This window comes from Heterodontus francisci, unplaced genomic scaffold, assembly GCF_036365525.1.
Source record: "Heterodontus francisci isolate sHetFra1 unplaced genomic scaffold, sHetFra1.hap1 HAP1_SCAFFOLD_255, whole genome shotgun sequence".
In the NCBI taxonomy this organism is placed as follows: Eukaryota; Metazoa; Chordata; class Chondrichthyes; order Heterodontiformes; family Heterodontidae; genus Heterodontus; species Heterodontus francisci.
The window spans coordinates 1,315,942-1,325,643 of record NW_027142012.1 but is presented as its reverse complement, the minus strand read 5'-3'; the positions used below and the strand labels follow the sequence as shown (position 1 = coordinate 1,325,643).

General features: G+C 48.5%; 1 non-coding gene across 1 annotated transcript; it reads right to left on the bottom strand.

Annotated features, from left to right (window-relative positions):
- Window positions 1–7,128: 7,128 nt before the first annotated feature.
- trnal-cag (transfer RNA leucine (anticodon CAG)) lies at window positions 7,129–7,211 on the bottom strand. The gene has a single exon. It is a non-coding gene; the product is annotated as a tRNA-Leu (tRNA).
- Between the last annotated feature and the right edge of the window lie 2,491 nt (window positions 7,212–9,702).

Below are 9,702 nucleotides of genomic sequence, written 5' to 3'. Positions count from 1 at the left end.
CGGGATGAGCGAGACTTGGCCTTGGACCGAGCTTTCCTGCCGGTCTTTCCTCTTCCAGACATTTCCACAATCGCACAAATACTTTCACAAAGAATGGATAATTTCTCAGCTTTTGTCTGAAGAATGAAGCAGTTAGTATGGCCGATTGATCGAAGGGGCTGTGTTCAGGTCGTAGTGTTTTCTGGAAGCGTGTGTTCAAATCCCACTTCTGCCAAGTTGTGTTTTGACTGAACTGGAGGGATTTGGGAGCAGCGGTGAAGGGAGAACATGGAAGAATATTGGCAAGTAAAATGAAGATGGACCCAAAGATGTTTCTTCAATACATTAGAGCAAGAGGCAACGAAAGAAAGAGGAGTGCACTGAAAAGACCAAAAAATCACAGTGATTTTTGACATCTTGCCAGGACTGAGTGGCACGTGCACGGGATGATGTCATTTTGCAGCGCCAACGTCATCACATTTCCGCAACAAATCCATCTTCGTGCATGCTTGATAAAGCGTCATTGGGTATCTAACCACCCCATCCCCCCACCACTTGGCTGGAGGAAGTGGCTGAATGGGAGATTTTGAAGCTGCAGCTTTCCCCCCTCGGCAACTCACTCCAGGCCTCGACGAATCCCCCCCTCAGCCGCTCGCTGCAGACCTCGATGCTTCCCCACCCCCCCACTCCCCTGGCCAGTTGTTCCTCGCTTCGCACCACCCCAGTCTCTGGCCACTCGCTCCAGGCCGGGCCGCTTCCCTCCTCTCAGCCACTCACTCCTGCGTCGCCCCGTTACCCCTTGCGGACCTCCTGCTTCTACAGGTGGCGCCTGGTGAAGAAATTTGGGAGCGAGTGTCACGGCCAGAGCTAGCAGCTGTGGGCTGGGCTGGGACAGGGTGGCGGGGTGGGGGAGCAGAGAGCGAACAGCCAGAGTGCGGAATTTCGCCAGTCGGGAGGAGGGGGAGAAAGCGAGTTGCAGAGGGGGGAGAGCGGTCAGTGGGGTGGGAGCTAGTAGCTGCGTTCGGGTGAAGTCAGTCCTGGTCAGTTATATAAACAAATCACAATAACGAATTGGCAGCACATTTTATCCTCTGCCCGATTTTCCTTTCCATCGATCGGGGTGCTAATTCACTATCTTCCAATGGAAATTCAATCATAAAATTCCTTTTGTATTTAATAGGATTACTGAAATGTTAAATGGATCTGAGGATTACAGTTAGTATTAGCAAATGCACTCGAGTGAATTAGCACACCAATCGATGGAAAGGAAAATCGGGGTAAGTGTAAAATGTGCTGCCAATTCGTTATTGAGATTCGTTGAGTCATTCGATTCTGCCCAACACTGAAATTGGCGGCTTTTTTGAATTCAAACTTTCTGCCAGGACGACAATTAAGCCAATGATTTGCTGTATTTTCTAATTCGAGGCTCAGCAATTGGTTAAGACATGCGAATGGGAAGAGGGTGACCAATCAGAAGTGAGCGCGGGCTCAAACTGCGGGAATTCCAGGTCCCTGAATGATTGAGCTGAAACGGATCAGTTTCACAAACCCTGTCAGTTACAGTGCAGGAAACACCGTCTCGGGAGAAATAACATCACAAGTGGGTCTGGTTCCAGTGATGGCTACTGCAAAACTCCCGGATTCCCTCATTTCAGCGAAATCATTTTGAAATTCTACGAAAACAATGAGTGATTCTGGAGGAGTTTAGTTTTAGTTCAGAGATACAGCACTGAAACAGGCCCTTTGACCCACCAACTCTGTGCCGACAATCAACCACCCATTTTATACTAATCCTACACTAATTCTATATTCCTACCACATCTCCACCTGTCCCTTCATTTTTTCCCTGCCACCTACCTATACTAGGGGCAATTTCTAACGGCAAATTTACCAATCAACCTGCAAACTCTTTGGCATGTGGGAGGCAACCGGAGCACCCGGAAGAAACCCACGCAGACACAGGGAGAACTTGTAAATTCGACACAGGCAGTACCTAGAAATGAACCCACGTTGCTGAAGCGGTGAGGCTGCGGTGCCAACCACTGCGCCACTGTGCCGCATGAGTGATGTGGCTTTTCACTGATGGCATGTGTCGACGGGGGACATAACGAACTGCAGAGCCTCGGGCACTGTTTCCACAGCCCGTTTAGAAAATCAAATCCACTGCACATCCTTGCTGCAACTGAAATGTCAAATTTGGGGATTCTAGTTTTGTATGTCGAACACAGCACAGATTTATTCCAGACAGCTCTAAACAGCCGATCCCAGCTCCCGTTTCCAGGTCACTGCTCTCTCTGTGAGGCGGTGGGTGGCTCTTCGAAGAGCCTTTGTTTGTTTGCTGGAAAGGTTCGAATTGTTCAGCCGCTGAAGTCGTAGAGAGTGCGGCCCTGCCGTTTCAGAGCGTACACCACATCCATGGCAGTGACCTTCTTGCGCTTGGCGTGTTCAGTGCAGGTGACCGCATCCCTGATCACATTCACCAGGAAAACCTTCAACACCCCGCGAGTCTCCTCATAGATCAAACCCGAGATCCGCTTGACCCCGCCACGGTGAGCCAGGCGGCGGACTGCTGGTTTGGTGATGCCCTGGATATGATCAGTGAGCACTTTGCGGTGCCGCTTTGCTCCGCCTTTGCCCAGTCCTTTCCCTCCTTTACCTCTGCCAGACTTTCTTTTATTAACTTCCAAAATATACTTTATTCATAAAAATCTGTAAAAAAAAAAAATACATTACAAAACAGTTCCAAAAAGCACCAAGGCAAACAATACAAAGAGTGCAAAGGAGATCAGTTTCCTTCAATACAGGAGTGAGTTGCCTCACAACCCTTCCATTTCATTGTCATGCCATGTACATTTTACAGCAAACAAATATTTTCTGGCTACAGTTCGAGTGGTTTCCCATGGATCCAGCTCCTCAGTTCAGCTTGGTGAGGGGACCTTACACAGAGGTCTTTCCCCATTGAACTTTTGCTGCGGCTGCCCCAAGTTTTAGTGCGTCCCTCAGCACGTAGTCCTGGACCTTGGAATGTGTCAGTCTGCAACATTCGGTCATGGACAACTCTTTGCACTGGAAGACCAGCAAGTTTCGGGAAGACCAAAGAGCGTCTTTCAACGAATTGATAGTTTATCTCGGTGTGCAGCCCTGGGAACAGCCCATCGAGCACAGACTCCTGTGTTACAGAGCTGCTTGGGATGAACCTCGACAAGAACCACTGCATCTCTTTCCACACCTGCTTTGCAAAGACACATTCCAGAAAGAGGTGGGCAACATCTCTTTTCCACCACAGCCACCTCGATGGCCGCGTGTGGATGGGGTGAGACTTCAGGTGTGCAGGAAGGATCTGACGGGGAGGGCTCTTCTCATCATCAGCCAGGCTACATCTTGGTGCTTGTTTGAAAGTTCTGGTGATGAGGCATTCTGCCAAATGACTTTGGACTTCTGCTCAGGGGACCATCCGACAGGATCCACCATCTCCTTTTCCCGTCGTGCCTTGAGGATATTCCGTGCAGACCACTGCCTGATGGATTGGTGGTCAAAGGTGTTTTTCCACAGAAACTTTTCCATGAAGGATAGGTAGGATGGCACAGTCCAACTGGATGGAGCATTCCGCAGCAATATGACCAGTCCCATCCTTTGCAACACCGGGGACAGATAGAACCTCAGCACGAAGTGACACTTGAAGTTTGCAAACTGGGGATCTACACACAGCTTGATGCAGCCGCACACAAAGGTAGCCATAAGGATGAGGGCGACGTTGGGTACATTTTTCCCGCCCTTATCCAGAGGTTTGAACATCGTGTCCCTCTGGACTCGGACCATTTTGGATCCCCAGATAAAGCGGAAAATGGCTCAGGTGATCGCCACAGCGCAGGAATGCGGTATAGGCCAGACCTGCACCACATACAGCAATGTGAGCGCCTCGCACCTGATGACCAGGTTCTTACCCATAATGGAGAGAGATCGCTGCTCAGCTTATGTTGTACCCTGGCTACTCGTTCCTTCCAGGTTTTGGTGCACGTCCCAGCCCTTCCAAACCATATCCCCAGCACCTTCAGGTAGTCTGACCTAACGGTGAAGGGGCCAAAGGATCGGTCAGCCGAGTTCCCAAAGAACATGGCCTCGCTCTTGCCGTGTTTAACATTGGCTCCCAAGGCCAGTTCGAGCTGGTCGCAGGTGCTCATCAGTCTGTGCACAGACAGTGGATCCGAGCATAAAACGGCGACGTCATCCATGTACAGGGAGGTTTTAACCTGAGTGCCTCCGCTGCCTGGGATTGTCACCCCTCTGATGCTCGCATTCTTCCCAATAGACTCAGCAAAGGGTTCAATACTGCAAACAAACAAGACAGGGGAGTGAAGACAGCCCTGCCTGACTCCAGATTGAATCGGGAAACTTTCTGATTCCCACCCGTTGATAGAGTGCACTGCTGATGTTTGTGTTGAGTAGTTTGATCCAATTGCAGATTCCCTCCCCAAACCCCATTTTGGAATGCACATCCATCATGTAAGTGTGCGATATCCTGTCAAAAGCCTTCTCCTGGTCCAGGCTGATGAGGCAGGTATCCACCCTCCTGTCCCGGACATCGGTGATCATATCCCTGAGTAGCGCAAAGCTATCAGAGATTGTCCTGCCTGGTATAGTATCGGTCTGATCAGGGTGAATCACCAACTCCAGAGCAGACTTGAATCGACTGGCTATGACTTTTGACAGAATCTTGCAGACAGCATTAAGCAGAAATTGGGCCACCAATTTCTGATTTCTGTCCTCTCCCCCTTCCGCTTGTCGATGAGGGTGATGATGCCTTTCCTCATGGATTCTCACATGCTGCCAGCCTGGAGCATACTCTTGTTTACTGCCAGACATGTTGATTCTTGCCTCAAATCAGTTCACAATAAAAGAGACTGATTCCGTCAGGCTCCTTTTTATGCAGGCCACCCGGACCTGGCTGAGAAAGGAAGAGTGAGAGCAGGGAGGGGAGGAGACAAGAGTGAAGATTAAACAGAGAGCTAGATGGAGGAGACACCCAGAGTGACAGACAGAGAGAGAACGGCCCTCATCTTTCAGCTCCACCTCCAGTTTCCTCCGGGCTGCCAATTTCAAACCCTTTATCAACAGTAGAACCGAAACCCAGCTCTCCACACAAACCCTTCCAGACTCGGCCTTCATAGTCAAGGCTTTCCAGAAAGCCGGAGCTTTTAAATATGGTCCCGATGCAACTAACACTCAGTAATATTCCCACCAAAACACAGTCCATTCCATAACAAGAAACCTCCTCAGTAATATCAACATTTCCACACACATCCGCTTCCAGCAGTTTACAGCACCTTACTGCAGCTGTTTGGGGAATCTCCTGTGTTAAGATTGGAGTTGGAAAGCGGCCTTTACCCGGCAGTGTTATTGTCTCACACTGAATCTGCTAGACATCCTGTTCTCTTTATTGCGAGAGAGAAAGCACGGATTTAGGAAATGTTCATTTGAAATGATCTCTATTGAGAACGAGCCCGGCCGTGGGACAGGTATTCCAGTGCAAAGAGCTGTCCATGACCGAGTGTTGCAGACTGGCACATTGCAACGTCCAAGACTATGTGCTGTGGGACGGCATTAAAGCTTGGGGAAGCCACCAGGGAGACTCAATGGGGAAAGGCTGCAGTCTGAGGCCCTAGTCGGCCATAGTGCAGTGAGGGGCTGGAACCTGTGTAAAACCCATCGGGCTGTTTGCACCAGAGAATGTTAGATGTGTAATGTAAATACTGTAAATATAACCTGTGCAGGCAGGGATAGTGACATACATCATGTACATTATTTAAGGAAACTGATCTGCATTGTACCTTATGTAATATTAAATTTGAACTGCTTTGCAATGTAATTGCACAAATTATATGAATAAATTACATTTTGTGCAAAAGAAAGCAGCTTTCCTGTCAACACGCACCTTGTCTCAGGGCACAACTTTCCTGTGATCTTGTCATACCCAACTTCGCTCTATATCTTCTGACACGCACACTTTACAGTCTGTCATTTCCAAAAACAAGCATTCTAAAATCAAAAGACCTTTTGTTTATTTCTCCTTTCTTTTCATTTCTCCTCTATTCTTCTCAATCACTCCCTTCAACAGTCCTATTCAGATCAAGGTGGAATGTGAATAGTGTCACAACTCACCTGACACTATTATTACCCTACTTTTCTCTTGTCTCATTCAATGGGAAAGTTTTATTCACCAGTCTGTTGCTGTTTTACACTCTTGCCATACCATCTGGTGTTGCATCCAGCTGAATTCTGTGCTTTCATGGCCTTACATATTATTTCCTCTTCTGGATGATTTGTTTGCTTCAGTTCCATTCAACCAGGCTGGACCACAGGGAAGCTTAGAACCTTTGCCTTGGATGGGTCCACGTTGATCCATTACATTCAGAATCACCTCCTTGAAATAACTCCATAGTACAACTACAGTAACCACACAGCATCTGCTTCAAACAGTCCTCCACATTTTACCTGTTCTGACTGTCAACACCTCCAGCTCTTTTGTTTAAGTGGAACCCATCAGGTTTGTATAGGCTCCTTCTATTCTGAAAGCTGTAGCACTGGTTCAGGGAATTCAGCCCTGTTTCTCTACTCGAAAGGATCAGCCATGCTTGATCTGCCTCGTATTTTGCTTTTATTGCAACGTTACAAGACCTCCAATCCTCTGGCACCAAACCTGTATCCAGTGAGGGATTGGAAAATGATGGTCAGACCTTCCACTATTTCTTCCCTGGCTTCTTTCAACAGCCTGGGGGACATTTCATCTGGTCCTGATGATTTATCCACATTCAAGGATGCTCATCCCATTAAGACTTCCTCTCTCGTTAAGTTATCACGTCCAATACTTCACACTCCTCCTCCTTAATAACAATATCTGCATCACACTTTCATTCGGGAAAACAGCAAAGTATTCATTAAGGATATATGGCAACATCTTCCACCCCGATACAAAGGTTACATTTTTGATCTTTTGTGTGCCCTGCTGTTTGCTTCATTGCCTCGTCCGCCAATGTTTTGTTGCAACATCTTTGGGTCCATTGTTATTTTGCTTGTCCATGTTCTTTCCTGCTTTCTCTTTGCTCTTCACCGCTGCTCCCAAACGCCTCCAGTGCAGTTAAAAACACAACTTGTGAAAAGTGGCATTCGAACCCACGTCTCCAATGGAGACTGCGACCTGAACGCAGCGCCTTAGACCGCTCGGCCATCCTGACTACCTGCAGAACGCTATTAATGCTAAGGAAATTATTCATTCTTTGTGAAAGTATTTGTGAGAATTTGGAAATGTCTGGAAGAGGAAAGACTGGCGGGAAAGCTCGGGCCAAGGCCAAGTCTCACTCCTCCCGGGCAGGACTGCAGATCCCGGTGGGCCGGGTTCACCGACTCCTGAGAAAGGGTAACTATGCTCAGCGTGTGGGTGCCAGAGTCCCGGTCTATCTGGCTGCTGTGCTCGAGTATCTGACCGCTGAAATCCTCGAGCTGGCCATGAGCGCGGCCCGGTACAACAAGAAGAGCAGCATCTTCCCCAGACACCTGCAGCTGGCCGTCCGCAACGACGAGGAGCTCATCAAGCTTCTGGGAGGGGTAACCATCGCTCAGGGCGGGGTGCTGCCTAATATCCAGGCCGTGCTGCTGCCCAAGAAAACCAGCGCTCAGAGCTCCCAGAAAAAGTAAAGCGGCCAAAATGTCATCTAATAAACCAAAGGCTCTTTTCAGAGCCACCCACAGTCTCTGTGAAGGGCTGGTTACTGTCAGGAGGGAATCAGAGATGGAGTTATTGGAACAGTGGATTGACCTGTTTCACATCTGTCCAGTTGTCTTTTCAGTTCCCTCTCTGGATTTCGCTCTGTTTCTCTGCTCACACATCTGCCCCTCTGGTTAAGTGAAGAAGTGAACTACAGGGTGCCAGAATCAACAATTTAATCAATCCCGCTGCCTTCGATTTGATGAATCCCGAGACCATCCCGGTCCATCAACGGGAACTGGTTCGGAGCTGATGAATTAATTTAATAATGGAAGTGTCCAGGTTAATTCTTTGATTTTTATTTGGACAGTTTGAATTGTGTTTTTTATTTCTCTCCGGTGATCTGAGCACCGCTTCTCAATGAGAATCTGCTCCCGGAACAGAGTAAATGCAGGAAGGAAGAGGCCATTCTCGGGCTGTGTGTTTCTCTCCTAACCTGATCTGTTTCGACCACACTGTTCCCAGAGCACGGAATCAGCGAGAGTTGTGCACACACAGGAGCTGAGTCCATTGCAGCGCTTTAATATGTGCCTTCCCCCCGGCCCTCCCTATTCTCCGGACACAGAGCTGTCTGTTCCCCCCGGCGGCGGGATAGAGTCGGAGATTCTGTCCCCGCAGTGTCAGGGTCTGCAGCCCCGGGGAACTGGCGGTTTCAGTCAGAGTGACCGAGCTGCCTTACATATCCTGTGTACTGATCTCCAACGGATTCAAATATTAGTGAACTCATTGGGTAATGTTTGTAAATAACCCTCATGTGAACGGACCCGGCTCCATTAATGCCTTCCAAATAAAACTGGGATCCATTTCTTTTCCCCAAATGCCAGCTAACGGATCCCAGGAGCGGGGTTGAGATTGTGCTGAGCAGCAATGAGTCTCCCGTAATGCTGCTTTCTAAATTCCAGATCAGCTCTCAGTCCCACAGGCCTTTCGGGAAAGTGATGTGACAAAACAGAAACCATGTGGCCGCCCCTCCAATCTAATGGGTTTGATGATGAACAGAGATGGCAGCTCTTTCCTTTGCTGATTTGGTGGCTCTGAAAGGAGCCCTTGTTACACTTGTTACTGAAGCTGGGTTTTCGGTGCGTTCCCCGCGGATGCGGCCGGCCAGCTGGATGTCTTTGGCCATGATGGACCTGGATCATTCTGGTGAATCTGCTCATTTTCCGGCAGAAGCATCAGTCGCTGTCTGAACTGTTTGAAGTCAGGGGTGTATTAGCAGCCAGAAAGTGAAGGGCAGTTCATTGCTCCCTGCAGCATTATCCGCCTCTTTCAGGAGAAAAGATCAGAAACCGCTCGTTTCTGTCAGTCCCCGAGAAGCCTGTGAGAAGCGGTTAGTCGCTAATTTGTTCCTTTTACAGAGAGGAAGCTGATATTTGTCCCGTTTTAAATTGCTGAACCGGACCTTCCTCCCGCCGCTCACAGTTAACAGATTGACAAATGAAAACGATTCCTAAAATCGCGTCAGGATTTTGTGACGGTAAATACAGTAAAACAGAACATAAAATGAGAGATTTTAAAATTGTTGCCTGAAAATTGAAATTTTCCATCACTTCAATTCCTTCCTGCTCTGGAATTGCCGGGCTTTTTCCAATTGGAAAATCTAAGGCAATGAGAACTACTATTTACTGCTATGCGATTCTCCTATTGGTTAATAATTGGATTGAGAAGCGGGTGACCAATAAGAGACAGAGTCAAACTGCGGGGATTCCAGGCCCCCAGTAACTGAGCTGAAACTGTCCAGATTGACAAACCCTGGCAGTGGCTTCACACATTGGACACTTCACACTGAGTCATTCAAGGGCTGGTGTGAGAGAAGGATTTCAAGCGACGGACGTCTTCTGCCTGCAGGATTTCCCCAGCAGTGGATACTTCGACGTGACGTTCCGGAACGTGGCGGGATGCATCAAGTTCCTGAAGGCGTTCAAGGAGAAAGGGGATCGGGCGCCACTTTCGATCCTCAC